General features: G+C 38.8%; 1 protein-coding gene across 2 annotated transcripts in view; it reads left to right on the top strand.

Annotated features, from left to right (window-relative positions):
- The first annotated feature begins 8,460 nt into the window (after window positions 1–8,460).
- Window positions 8,461–14,621, top strand: part of LOC134209689 (uncharacterized) — a 348,850-nt gene continuing 342,689 nt past the window's right edge. The window contains exon 1 of one of the 2 annotated variants that reach the window (XM_062685700.1): window positions 8,461–8,600. The gene's annotated coding sequence lies outside the window, so the exon portion shown is untranslated. The remainder of the gene's footprint in view (window positions 8,601–14,621) is intronic. The other variant, XM_062685698.1, reaches the window with a different exon arrangement.

Raw genomic sequence — 14,621 nt, 5'->3', positions numbered from 1 at the left:
CCCTCCAGGAATTCCCCTGGAACTGCCTCCAAGAATTCCCTCCAGAAATTCCTCAAACATTTCTCCAGCAGTTCCTCCACCCTCCCAGTTTCTCCAGTAATTCCGCTGGAAGTACCTGAAGGAATTCCCCCAGAAATTCCACAAACATTAACTTCGGAAGTTTTTATAAAGAATACTACAGGAATTTTCGGAAGTTCCTTCAGGAATTCCTCCGGAAATTCCTCCAGAAATTCCTCTAGAAATTCCTCAAAAATTTATTCCGAAGTTTCTACAGGGATTCCTCCAGAAATTTCTACAGGAATTCTTTCGGAATTTTCTGCAAAAAATCATTCAGAAAATGCTCTGGAAACTCCTCTAGGAATTCATCTGGAAGTTCCTCTAGGAATAGCTTCGGAAAATCCTCCAGGAATTCCTCCAGAAATTACTTCAGGAATTTCTCAAGAAGTTCTTTCAGGATTTCCTCCCGGAGTTCCTCCAGGAATTCCCCCGGAAGTTCCTCCAGGAATTCCACCGGAAGTTCCTCCAGGAATTGCCCCGGAAGTCCCTCCAGGGATTCCTTCAGAAGTTCTTCCGTGAATTCCTCCGGAAGTTCCTCCAGGAATTCCTCTGGAAGTTCCTCCAGGAATTCCTCCAGAAATTCCGCCAGAAATATCTCTGAAATTTTCTTCAGAAATTCCTCCGGAAGTTTCTTCAGGAAATCCTATGCAAGTTTCTTCAGGAATTCCTCCGGAAGTTCTTTCAATAATTCTTCTGGAAGTTCCTTGAGGAAATCCTCCGAAAGTTCCTCAGGAAGATCATCCAAGAATTCCTCCGGAAGTTACTCCAGGCATTTCTCCGGAAGTTCTTTCTGGGATTTCTCCGGACTTTCCTTCAGGAATTTCCCAGGAAATTCCTCCAGGAGTTCCATCGGAAGTTTTTCCAGGAATTACCCGGGAAGTTCCTTCAGGAATTGTTCCGGAAGCTCCTGCAGGAAATTCTCCAAGAATTCCTCCGGTACTTCTCTCAGGAATTTATGCGAAAGTTCTTTTAAGATTTCTTATAGAAGTTCCTTCACGAATTACTCCGAAAGTTCCTCCAGGAATTCCTTAGAAATAACCTGCATGAATTCCTCCGCAAATTTCTCCGAAAGTTCCTTCAGGAGTTTCTCCGGAGGTTCCTTCATGAAATTCTCCAGAAGTTCCTTCAGGAATCCCTCCGGAAGTTCCTTCAGAAATTCCTCCAAATTTCCTTCAGAAATTCCTCCGCAAGTTCCTCCAAGAATTCCTCCGGAAGTTCCTCCAGGAACTTCTACGGAAGCCCTTTCTGGAATTTCTCCAGACTTTCCTTCAGGAATTCCTCCAGGAGTTCCTTTGGAAGTTCTTCCAAGATTTCCCCGGGAAGTTCCTTCAGGAATTCCCGGGCATGTTTCTTCAGGAATTGTTCCGGAAGCTCCTGCAGGAAATATTCCGAAAATTTCTTCTGAAACTCCTCAGGAAGATCCTCCAAGAATTCCTCCGGTACTTCCCTCAGGAATTTATGCGAAAGTTCCTTCAGGATTTCTTCCAGAAGTTCCTTCAGGAATTCCTCCGAAAGTTCCTCCAGGAATTCCTCAGAAATAACCTACATGAATTCCTCCGCAAATTCCTCCAGGAATTTCTCCGGAAGTTCCTTCAGGAGTTTCTCCGGAAGTTCCTTCATGAATTTCTCCGGAAGTTTCTCCAGGAGTTCCTTCGGGTGTTTCTCCAGGAATTCATTCAGGAATTCTTCCGGTACTTCCTTCAGGAATTCCTCCGGTCCGGTAGTTCCATCATGAATTTCTCCGGAAGTTCCTCCAGGAGTTCCTTCGGATGTTTCTCCAGGAATTAATTCAGGAATTCTTCCGGTAGTTCCTTCAGAAATTCCTCCACAAGTTCCTTCAGGAAATCCTCCACAAGTTGCTTCAGGAATTTCTCAGGAAGTTCTTTAAATAATTCTTCCGGAAGTTCCTTGAGGAATTTCTGGAGAAACTTCCGGAGAAATTCCTGGAGGAATTTCCAGAGGAATTCTTATAGGAAGTTCCCTGGAGGATTCCCTATAGAAACTTCCGAAGGAAATATATGACGAGTTTCTGGAGGAATTCCTTGAGGAACTTTCAGAAAAAATCCTGGAGGCACTTCCGGAGGAATTCCTAGGGGAACTTTCGGAGGAATTCCTGGAGGAACTTCCGGAAGAATTCCTCGTGGAACTTCCGGAAGAATTCCTAGGGGAACTTCCGGAGGAATATCTGGAGGATCTTCCGACGGAAGAATTCCCGGAGGAACTTCCGAACAAATTCCTGGAGGAACTTCCGAACGAACTCCTGGAGGAACTTCCGGACGAATTCCTGGAGGAACTTCCGAACGAATTCCTGAAGGAACTTCCGGACGAATTCCTGGAGGAACTTCCGAACGAATTCCTGGAGAAACTTCATGGAGAAGCTTCCAGGAGAAATCCTGGTGGATCTTTAGGGGGAGCTCCTGGGGGAACTTACGGAGGAATTTTCTGGAAGCACTTCCGGGGGAATTCCTGGAGGAACTTCCGGAATAATTCTTTGAGGAACTTCTGGAGGAATTCTTGAAGGAACTCCGGGGTAATTCCTCAAGGAACTTCCAGAGGAATTCCTGGAGGAATTACCGGAGGAACTCCTGGTGGAATTTTTGGAGGATTAACCGAAGGGTTTTTTGTAGAAACTTCCGAAGTAATTCCTGAACAAATTTCTGGAGGATTCCCTGTAGAAACTTCCGAAGGACATTTTTTAGGTATTTTTGGAGGAACTTCCGGGGGAATTCCTGGAGGAATTTTTGGGGGAATTCCTGGAGGAACTTACAGGGAATTTCCTGGATGATCTTCGGGCGGAACTCCTGGAGGAACTTCCGAAGAAGTTCCTGGAGAAATTTCCAGAATAATTCTTGGAGGACCTTCTGGAAGAATTTGCGGAGGAACTTCCGGAGAAATTCTTGGAAGCAATTCCTGGAGGCACTTCAAATTCCTTACGATTCACCTTGTAAATTTCTTGCTATTTCCAATGGAAATCTAAGAAAAAAATTATGGAAATTCCTCACGATTTCCCATGCAAACCCCTTACAGTTTCCCATGAGAAACGCTAACAGTTTCTTGTAGTAATTCCTTGCAATTCCTTTTGGAAACTTGTTTCAATTTCCCATTGATGTTCTTAACAATGTTCGGATGCTCCATGGAATTTTCTAACAGTTTCTTATTAAATTTTCTTACAATTACGTTCACAATTTGCCATGGAAATTTCTTCGAATTGCCCTATGAAACTTTTAATAATTTACTGTTCAGAAAAATAAATTAAGCTCTTTTAGTGGAATGTATTCAACCGTCTAAGACTAATTAAGTACTCTCCATTTAATTCCACCAATTATTTTCGATATCTTTGCAGATACGTATTTCGACCACAACTGTGTGGTCGTTCTCAGTGTCTCGTACTTGACTCGACTTGGGTCAAGTCGTCAAGTCGAGTCAAGTACGAGACACTGAAGACGACCACACAGTTGTGGTCGAAATACGTATCTGCAAAGATATCGAAAATAATTGGTGGAATTAAATGGAGAGTACTTAATTCGTCTTAGACGGTTGAATTTACTGTTGATATTCCCAACAGTTTCTCATGGATATTCCTTACAAATTCTCATAAAATTCTTTAGAATTCCCCATTGACATTCGGCACAAATTTACTAGCAGTTTGCCTAATGTTCTTATAGAAATTCCATACAATTCTCCATGGTTTCTCATGGAAGTTCCTCTCCGCTCATGGTTTTCTATGGACACTCCGCAATTTTTTTCATGAAAAATCCCATAACAGTTTCTCATGAAAATTCCTAACAATTTCCCATAAAAATCCCATATATTTTTCCTTAAAAATTCCTTTCTATTTTCAATAGAGATCCCTTGTAATTTGCCATTGGTATTATTTAAAAAAATTCTATGGAAATTTCATACAATACGAGAAAGGCAAAACTCCTTAATCAAGTAAAAAAACTTAGATGAATTCTTCTCTTAATATCGCAGAAATTTTTTTCAATGATATGCCAAGAGGGTTCCCGTCGGCATCTCAAAAGGATTAACGTCGAAATCCCAGAAGGATTTATATTGGAATCTCAGAAGGATTACCATTAGAATCTCAAAAAGGTTCCCGTTGGAATTCAAAAGGAATCCTAAATTGTTTCCTATCGGGTTACCAATAAGATTCCCGTCGGGATCCCGCAAAGAATCATGTCGTGATTCGATAAGGATTCCCGTCAAGATCCCAACAAGGTTTCCGCCGGGATCTCAAAAGGATCATCAGAATAATTTCCTTCGAAATCTCAAAAAGATTCCCGTCGGACTCCAAAAAGGACTTCTGACGGAATCTCAAAAGGATTCTCGTCGAAATCTCAAAAGGACTCTGTCCTCAAAAGATTTACATAGGGTTTCCAATACGATTATCAATAGGAATCCCAAAATCATATCCATCAGGATCTCTAAAATATTCCCGTTTGGATCCCAAAAGGATTCCCGTTGGGATCCTTAAAGGATTTTCTTCGGAATCAAATGGATTTCCTTTCCTCCCAAAAGGGTATCCACCGGAATACCAAACAGATTTACATCGGGATCAAATCAATATTACAATTGTGGTTCCAAAGGTATAACCGTTGGCATCCTTAAAGGAATGCCATCGGGATCAAAAAGATTCCCATCGGAGTCACGCGAAAGGATTGCCTTCGGATTTTACTAACGATTTTTTAAGAAAACTCAAATGGATTTCAGAAGGATTCCTACCAAAATCCCGCATTGGAATCTAAAAGGATTCCCGTCGGAATTTCAAAATTATTACCATCGGGATCCCAAAAGAATTCCCGTCGGGATCTCAAAAGAATTTTCGACGGGATCCCAAAACGATTCTCGTTGGAACCTTAAAAGGATTTCCGTTGGAATCTCATATATTCATGCTTTAATTAAGTATCCTAAAAAAAAACACTAATCATCGCCTATTTCTATTTCCAGCGTTTGAAGTCGTCCAAGCACTCCGCGCCGCGACTATTTTCTACGGTAGAAACGCAAACGGTAACTCGGCTGAAAGAATCCAGAAAATTTCGAGAGAAGCCGCCAACTCTCCGCCATGCCATTTCAGGATGACTCGCTACTCCTGAATATTGACCATTACAAGAGGTGCGGTTCTAGCTGCGGATGGACCGATCAGGATAACGATTCTCACGTTAGGATTTCAGGCGGCGAACTATTCTCCTCGGTGTGATACAAATTTCATGTGTGTAATAGAAAATGATAACAATAAAGTAAAATATCATTTAGATGCAAATTCATTAATGAAAAATAAGAAACCGAAAATTCCACCTTTTGAAAATAAACATTTTGTCCGGTTTTACATCATATTCATTTACATCGTCTCGATTACATCATCTTATTTATTACATCGAAATCATTTACGTCGTTCTTGTAAGGGCTGTCGAGAATTAACGTGTACATCGAAAGAGTGTAATATCACAGCTATGACGGAATAGTCTATGTGCATCTGTTTCGAATGTAATATTCAACAACTGTTTTTGCTGTGTAGGGTGGCTCAAAAATTATTTTGCTCCGTCAAGCTCAGTCGAATATGTTTCATATTCTGGGTGTCTTCCGATGGTTTGGGCTGGTTTGAATAGGGGCTTTCCGTGCACAGGTCGTTTCAGGTTTGTATAAGAGTTGTTATGACGAGGTTGAATTTTACATTATTCTGATTGTGGAGCTTCGTCAATTGGGCCCTGGCGAGGGGGTAGACCATATGACTGGATGAAATATTCAAGAGCTTTGATTCCATAGACAATGCATATTGAATTGTCGTTCCGATAGTTGGGAGTCGATTCTAATCGAGATTGCGAATCATTAGCATGATAATTAGGCTTCTCAGAAAGCGTCAGTGAAACGTGTAATTCAACAAAATAGCCATAATTTGTCTGTGATATCTATCACATCGGAAGCAGATACTTCATACAAAAAGTATGACATGGGAGTGAGCGGGGTATAAAATGCTATTTTTGCGTTACAATCAATGGATCTTTCCCAAGGTGCACGCACCGCGATTTTCATTCAGCTATGTAGGTTCTCTTTTCGCCAGCGTTGTGAGGAGAGGCACTGTAGCCAGTGTAATGAAAGGTTTAGTTTCCCATACTAGTTTTCATACAAACTTTAACCGGCTTGTGCTCAATCGGTTTTTGTTAAAATCGGCTTTTGGAGGACACTCGGAGCATGGGACGGAATCGATTGAGCAAAGTCGTTTTTTTGAACCACCCTACTAATATTCTTTGTTTTTTCATAAATACGACACCAATACTACTACCGTATATGACGGTTTTTATTGTACCAACACTTTCAAATCTTTGCTTTGGTACTCAACCCACCTTCACCTTAAACACAACATTATCATTCTCCGTGACCAGCTTTGCCAATGGTTTGGTCATGGATGTGCACTTGTAGTGGTACACTTTAGCGCAACCACAACCAGAACAACTCATTGGCAAATCACTGGGCAGGATCCCTATCAGACTCGACGATAATCTTACTCCTTCTCCTCAGTAAGAAGATGAATCTTTCGTTTTGACACCATACTGGCCTCCAGCAGGGACATTTATTCCTCACTCTAACTTTCACCTACTCAATGACTGAGTAAAATTGTATTGCCATCTCTTTTCTTTCCACGGATATTTTACTCAATTTCCGTCAAAAGCAGGATTACTCATAGTTTTGAGTTGTCCTGCTTTTAACGGAAACTGAGTAAAATTTCCGTGGGATAGAAAGAGAGAGAGATACAATTTTACTCAGTCACTGAGTAGGTGAAAGTTAGCGTGCTTCTTTGCGCTCACGATCAGGATATGCTGCAGACATCATTTCTTTATCATTTTCAAGACGAAAATTAAAAAAAAAAATCTTTTTTAACGGCATTTGAATCAGTGTCATCCTCCTTTCAATTACTAATTTCAACTCCATTTTAGATATGTAAATAGTTACCAGTCGATACTAAAAGAATCATGCATTTAATTTTCAAACTACATGTTTGCATATTATCGATTGGATCTACAGTTGAAATGTATTATAAGCTATAGGAGCTATGATCTTCACACCAATTTTCTGTAAACGAGCATTTTCGTAGAATAATAAACCACGAGATCAACCGTATCCATCATCTTTTTTGATCCCACATTGTGTGGCACCCCACCATCGCCGTAGACAGCTGAGAAGTTCGGCGGCCACTTCCATCGCACCCCATCACCATCATCGCTACCGGCAACAAGCCAACCGACCATCGGTCCACTCGCCCCCACAATCACACTCGGCGGGTAACTCGTCCAAAAGGCCGAACCGAGTCTTAGCAGGACTTCGGTTTCCACGAGCGATGCGTGCCCCATTGGCTGGTTGCTTGTTTTTGTAATTGCTGTTGGACGTGAGTGTCTTCAATTATATTGTACTCATTGTACTAAGCCCACTTGAACCACAACGGCGCGCACATTTTGGATCCACTTGATGCTTTCATTCTTCGGCGCATCGCGACGCGCGCGGCCAGCAACAGTAGCATTCAGTGACAGCATGAATAAACATCGGAAAGCGGGCGCTTAGAAAGAGGTCTGGTTTTGTTTTGATGTTTCTTTGATTGCCTTCTAATAATCGATGCGTTCGAATTCTAAACGACCGGTTCGCGTGGAAAAGGTACCCTAATTTACCGCTGTGTTGTGGACAAGCCGGTGTGGCACCTATCGAATCAACTGAATGAGCGCGCGCGTGCGAGCCTTCTAATTGCACCTTTCAACATTACTGATATTTGATTTGCTTTCATTCCACGTCGGGCGGTGTTTCTAAGGTTTGAGGTTTAGTGCCATGAATCGGCGGGTGTTTTCGCTGTCGCGATTTGTAATCGATTAAAGAAATTACCCGTCACATGAATGAGGCTCAAAGGCTGACGGCGTTGTGTTTCACGGTTCGATGGACCCCAGCTGAAGGGTGGATTATTAATGTGTGTCAGAAAAAGCATGGTATGAAAAGTGATGAAAATATCTCAGACGAAATACGATGTTAAGTGCAGTGTTTGAGGATGAATTGTTGATTTATGATTTTGAGGACGTCTTTTCAGGAAATGCAGTGAAAAAATTGTGTTAGTATATAAAGTGAAAAAAGGGAACAATAGTAAATTGTGTCTCCGTGTTTGGACATATGTATCATGTTATGTGCTTATAAAGCTTGATACCAATAATTAATCAATGCAGTTTGTTGTATAATTTGTTCTATGAATATCAGTTACCTTGTAGTTATGGATCAAAAAGAGAGTCTTACATAGTAGGTAACATTAGAAATTCCTCTGCAAATTTATTCCTTCAATTTCCAACAAGATCCGATAAAACTTGATATATTTTGCTTGCATTTTGTTCAGTTTAAAGTAATTTTCAGTTAAACTAAAGAATTGATATCAAACTAAAAAGGATGCAATAACGCAGCATCATGTCCATGCTGTGGTGCTAATCATCATTAGCTGCGGATGTTATTTATCAGAAGTATCTCTCTTCTTGTCTTGAACCGCAGTACCGAAACACTCAACTCGACAACGGCTCGAGGTAAGTAGACCGCTGATCATTTTATTGCTAATTAAAATAAACCCGATGAACAAAAAAAAATCTCGCTTGACTCGCTCAATGGAATAATTTAATCTCCTCTTCTCATATAACTGGTTTATCGCCAGCTACTGAGTAAAGAACCTATTTTCAATAAAAATGTTGACGGTAGATTGGTAAACTTTAACAAAAAAAACGAATCAGGTCTTTTTTGTGTGGAAATAAATTCCAGGTTGATCAGCTTCTCTCCAACGTTAGGGGGAATAAGTGGATCAAAAGTTCGAGCTCAAGTGATCAAATTATTCAACAACAAAAAACGAATCCAAATAGAAATCTTGTTGTGAACTATTTATCTAAATATTTAACCTCTAACGTCCAAGAACGCCTTTAGAAGGGTAATTTTGATTATTTTTGTAATTCTCAATTAAGGACTGTACCGAAAATAAGTTATAAAGTTTCAAAGTGTTTCTATTCCAAAGCTCATGAAGGTATTGTTTTGTTTTACTCTGCATTCCTGTATTCATATGTTAAGTTTCAAATCAGGATTCTTTTGTTTGTTGAAAATTTGTTCTTTCCGATATAACGCAAATTTGGGAAATTTTTATTCACTTGTCATAAGACGAGTTAATACAATCCCATTGAATTCCACCACTTAATTGTATCTTGACAGATACGTATTTCGACCTCAACAGTAAGGCCGTCTTCAGTGTCTCGTACTTGACTCGACTTCGTATCTGTCAAGATACAATTAAGTGGTGGAATTCAATGGGATTGTATTAACTCGTCTTATGACAAGTGAAGACATTCCACTAAAAAGCTCAAAATAATTTTCTTATCAAATTTTTATTAATTATCAAAACTGGGTTGTAACAAAAAATGAATTTTTAGCCCTGACATCAATTTTATTCCATGTAGGCCGATAGGCGAAAGCAGTTAAACACATTGTAAACCAAATTTAACCCTTACACGGCCAACAAACAACAGCCGTGAATGGTTTTAACAGTTTTAAACCTATTTTAATAATTTTGACCATTTTGGAGAAAAGAACTTATATACTTTTTGTCCGCTGCAGAGATTTACAGCTTTTTGTCTTTTGTAATTCATGAAATCTCGCTTAACTTTTCAAAAGGACCTAAGTGTCATTTTTTTCATGAATTAATTTGAATAGCGCAATCAACAGAAAAACATGAAAGCTTTCGATGGCAGTACTCAAATTAATTCATGAAAAAATGTTACTTAGGTGCTTCTGAAAAGTTAAGCGAGAAATCCTTGAAGTATATATGTAATGCCTTGGAGTCTACACGCGTAACAAAAGTCTATCAACCAGTTTAAAATATACAACTTGCTGTGCGCGGTCCTTAGAATTGAATGTCTTTACATGATATGTTTTTGTTTTTAACTAATTTTATTTGCTAATTATCTAATACATGCATTCATCTCTTAGACTAGGTGTTCCGTGTTTTCTTAACACTATCATCCTTATTTGCTATGTCATATTTTTAGTTATTATTAATACATTTCAATTTTTCCTCTGGTTGAATTGAACCATGTAGGAATTTCAATTTTTTCAACTTAAACTAAACTTAACCTATTCTATACTAAGGGTACAAGGAGTTAATCGTTGCAATAGAAGATTGCAACGATTTTTGTATAAATTGGGAAATTATTTTGTTGGACATTTGTTGCAATGTCTCAATATTAGAAATTCTATGAAGTTCATTGGTACTATACCACGGAGGCAACACTTCAGAATCATTTTCAAAATTTTATTTTTAAATCCTATGAAGTGCCTTCTTTCTGGTATTGCAGCAACTAGTCCATATTGGCACAGCATACAACATGACAGGTCTGAAAATTTGTTTGTAAATCAAAAGTTTGTTCTTAAGACAAAGTTTTGATTTTCTGTTTATAAGTGGATATAGACACTTAATATATTTGTTACATTTGGCTTTGGCCTTCAATGTGATTTTTAAAAGTTAATTTTTGATCTAGCAGAAGTCCTAAATATTTAGCTTCGCTAGACCAATTAATTGGAACCCCATTCATAGTGACAATATGTCTGCTAGAAGGTTTCAAATAAGAAGCTCTCGGCTTATGTGGGAAAATTATAAGCTGAGTTTTGGAAGCATTCGGGGAAATTTTCCATTTTTGCAAGTAAGTGGAGAAAATATCCAAACTTTTTTGCAATCTACTACAAATGACACGAAGGCTTCGCCCTTTGGCTGAGAGCCCCGTGTCATCTGCAAACAAAGATTTTTGACACCCTGGTGATAAATCAGGTAAGTCAGAAGTAAAAATGTTATACAATATCCCTAGCAGCACACATGTTTCACATAGGTTACTGTAATTCATATATGACCAGATTTAGTCGCAATCAAGTTGCTGCAACCATTTTTGTCTGACTTGTGCTGCTCGGGATGGGCCCCAGTATGCTGCCTTGGGGGACACCAGCCCTTACAGGTAATCTATCAGATTTAGAATTCTGATAGTTTACCTGCAGTGAGCGATCTGATAAATAATTTTGGATCAGTTTAATGATGTACAGAGGAAAATTAAAATTCATCAATTTTACAATCAAACCTTCATGCCAAACACTGTCAAATGCTTTCTCTATATCAAGAAGAGCAACTCCAGTCGAATATCCTTCAGATTTTTTGAGCCGAATTAAATTCGTTACTCTTAATAACTGATGAGTGGTTGAATGCCCATAGCGAAAACCAAATTGCTCGTCAGCAAAAATATAATTGTCATTAATATGAACCATCATTCTATTTAAAATAATCTTTTCAAACAGTTTGCTTATTGAAGGAAGCAAACTGATTGGGCGATAACTAGAAGCCTCAGCTGGATTTTTGTCCGGCTTCAAAATTGGAATAACTTTGGCGTTTTTCCATTTATCTGGAAAGTATGCCAATTGAAAACATTTGTTAAATAAACTAACCAAAAAGGATAAAGAGCTCTCAGGAAGTTTTTTGATAAGTATGTAGAAAATACCATCATCATCCGGGGCTTTCATATTTTTAAATTTTCTAGTAATAGATCTCACTTCATCCAAATTAGTTCCCAACGAAGGGTCAAAAACATTCTCTTGGTTGAAAATGTCTTCGAAGCTCCGTGTAACCTGATCCTCAATTGGACTAGTGAGACCTAGACTAAAATTATGGGCACTCTCGAACTGCTGAGCAAGTTTTTGAGCCTTTTTGCCATTTGTTAATAAAATTTTATTTCCCTCTTTAAGCGCTGGAATTGGCTTTTGAGGTTTTTAAGAATTTTTGTTAATTTCCAAAGGGTTTCGATCTGGGATCCAACTTCAAGACATTATTCTCAAAGTTGGTATTTCTCAGAATAGCGTAACGTTTTTTAATTACATTTTGCAAATCTCGCCAAATAACTTTCAACGCGGGATCGCGAGTTCTTTGGTATTGCCTTCGCCTCACGTTTTTAAGACAGATCAGTAGCTGAAAATCGTCGTCAATAATAATGGAGTTGAATTTAATTTCACATTTAGGAAATGCAATGCCTCTGGCTTCGACAATTATATTTGTCAAGGATACGAGAGCATTATCAATATCACTTTTGGTTTCGAGAGGAATATCAACATCAAAATTCCTATCGATATACGTTTTGTAGTGCTGATTGGATTATAAATGGCTTCTTGTGAGATTTCAAACGTCACAGGAAGGTGATCAGAGTCAAAGTCAGCATGAGTTACTAATTGGCCACACAGCTGACTTGAATCCGTTAAAACTAAATCAATTGTAGAAGGATTTCGACTGGAAGAAAAACAAGTTGGTCCATTGGGATATTGAATAGTATAATATCCCGCAGAACAATCTTCAAATAAAATTTAACCATTGGAATTGCTTTGAGCATTATTCCATGAACGGTGTTTGGCATTGAAGCTACCAATTACGAAGAATTTTGATTTGTTGCGAGTCAGAATTTGAAGATCAGCTTTCAACAAATTCTTTTGCTGCCCAATGCCAAAATTTGTTTCAACAGAAACTTTGGTTTCGAAAGAAGAAAATAATTTATGTTTCATACGTCTATTAATGACAATGGCGACCTCACCACAGCCGCTGTCAAGACGATCATTTCGGTAAATAAAATAATTTGGATCTCTTTTAATGGAGAGTCCTGGTTTTAAATAAGTTTCTGTTATAATGGCAATATGCATATTAAGGTGGCTCAAAAAACACTTTTTCAAATTTTTTGATGGGCCGCCCTCTTATTCGGTTCTTCTCGCGGTTTTCAGCATAACATTCTGTATTAAATTCTTCAAGATCTGAATGAGTATCATAGTTCTTCATCGTAAGTTATGCCGTCCAACTGCAATTCACTGTTTTTGGATGTTTCTGCATACATTTTTACATATAAACTTCCAACGAGTTTAGCACCGCCCAAACGTTGACCGATTTGGCTGAAATTTTGTCCAGAGCATCAGGGCATCAAATAGAACCGAATAAGAGGGCGGCCCATCAAAAAATTGAAAAAAGTTTTTCCCATACTAATTTGAGCCACCCTAATGCATATTATGAACTGTTAGGAAGTTGAATAATTCATCTTCCTTACCCTTTAGAGAGCGGGCATTCCAATTTAGAACTTTCACACAATTATTTGGATCCATTGAAACGGAGTCCGATAACAATTTTTTGTGTGTACTTTATACCAACCTGAACAGCTTCAGGAATGGTATTTGCTTTGAACATTGCATCAATCATGTGATGCAATTGTTCAGTTAAAAAATCAAAATCGGAAGCAGTTATGCTACCTGAATCGGCAACATGACCGTTATTTTCCGTTGGGACATGGGTATAAACCTCATTTTGAGAAGAGAAATTTTGTCTACCAGCAGCGATGTTTGCATACGTAGGTAGGGGAGAATGGTCCAAAATGCACCCCTGGGGCAAAATGGCCTCACTCATAAAATCACTCATATAATCTATTGTAGTACATTTATGAACGAATATTACTATTACAATTCATAATTAGTTATCCATCATTGAGCTCCATTGGAAAAAATTAGCAAAATCCCTTCATATTCACTCAAATTCACCGATTTGCTATTCTTCCACCATATCCGTAAGATTGTAGTTCAATCCATTAAGAAATAACAAACAACCATGCGTTCACCATCATTTTACATGCAATTGAGTCATTTTAGACCACCATTCGGGCGTTTTGCCCCAGGCCTATTTTTAAAACATTTTTTAAATGCGTTAGAAAGTCATGAAAACGTTATTGTTTTGAATAGGAGATCATTGTGAAATGTAGCTGGGTTTGTAAATTTTGCACCTATACGTTGAAATGGTTGGGTATTTTTGTTTATATGGGCGAAATCATCGAAAAAGCTTAAGGGGTGCATTTTGAACCGTTCTCCCCTACATTGGAAAAATTGGAATTTACTGAAGTGCTTGCTACCCGTTGACGAGCGGCAAAATTTGTTTGTGAAATGTGGTGGGTATGAATTGCTCGACCGGTAACCGGTTGAGCGTTTGAAAAATTTCTACCCGTCGAATCTGGGATCCGATTGGAATTTCCCGTCATCAATTTGGCACGGGAATTCAAAACTTTTTTGCGTGAAGGGCATTCCCAGAAATTGGATTTATGATTGCCCCCACAATTTGCGCACTTAAATTTATTGGAATCTTCTCTCACAGGACATGCGTCCTTGGCGTGAGAGATTCCACCACAAACCATGCATTTAGCATCCATGTGACAATGTTTGGTTCCATGACCCCACTTTTGGCACTTACGGCACTGGGTGGGGTTTTGAATTTCCCCAGGCCTGCGGAAATGTTCCCATGTAACACGGACATGAGACATAATACAGGCCTTTTCCAACTTTTTCATATTATTTAGTTCACTTTTGTTAAAATGAACTAAATAAAATTCTTGAGAAATGCCCTCTGGGAAGTACCAGAGTGGGATTTCTTTTCATCTTAATTACTTGGACTGGTGAAAATCCAAGTAATTGAGAAATTTCAATTTTAATCTCATCCAGTGATTTGTCATCACTGGGAG

Source organism: Armigeres subalbatus, chromosome 2 (genome assembly GCF_024139115.2).
Source record: "Armigeres subalbatus isolate Guangzhou_Male chromosome 2, GZ_Asu_2, whole genome shotgun sequence".
Taxonomy (NCBI): domain Eukaryota; kingdom Metazoa; phylum Arthropoda; class Insecta; order Diptera; family Culicidae; genus Armigeres; species Armigeres subalbatus.
This window is presented reverse-complemented; position numbering and strand designations above follow the sequence as displayed.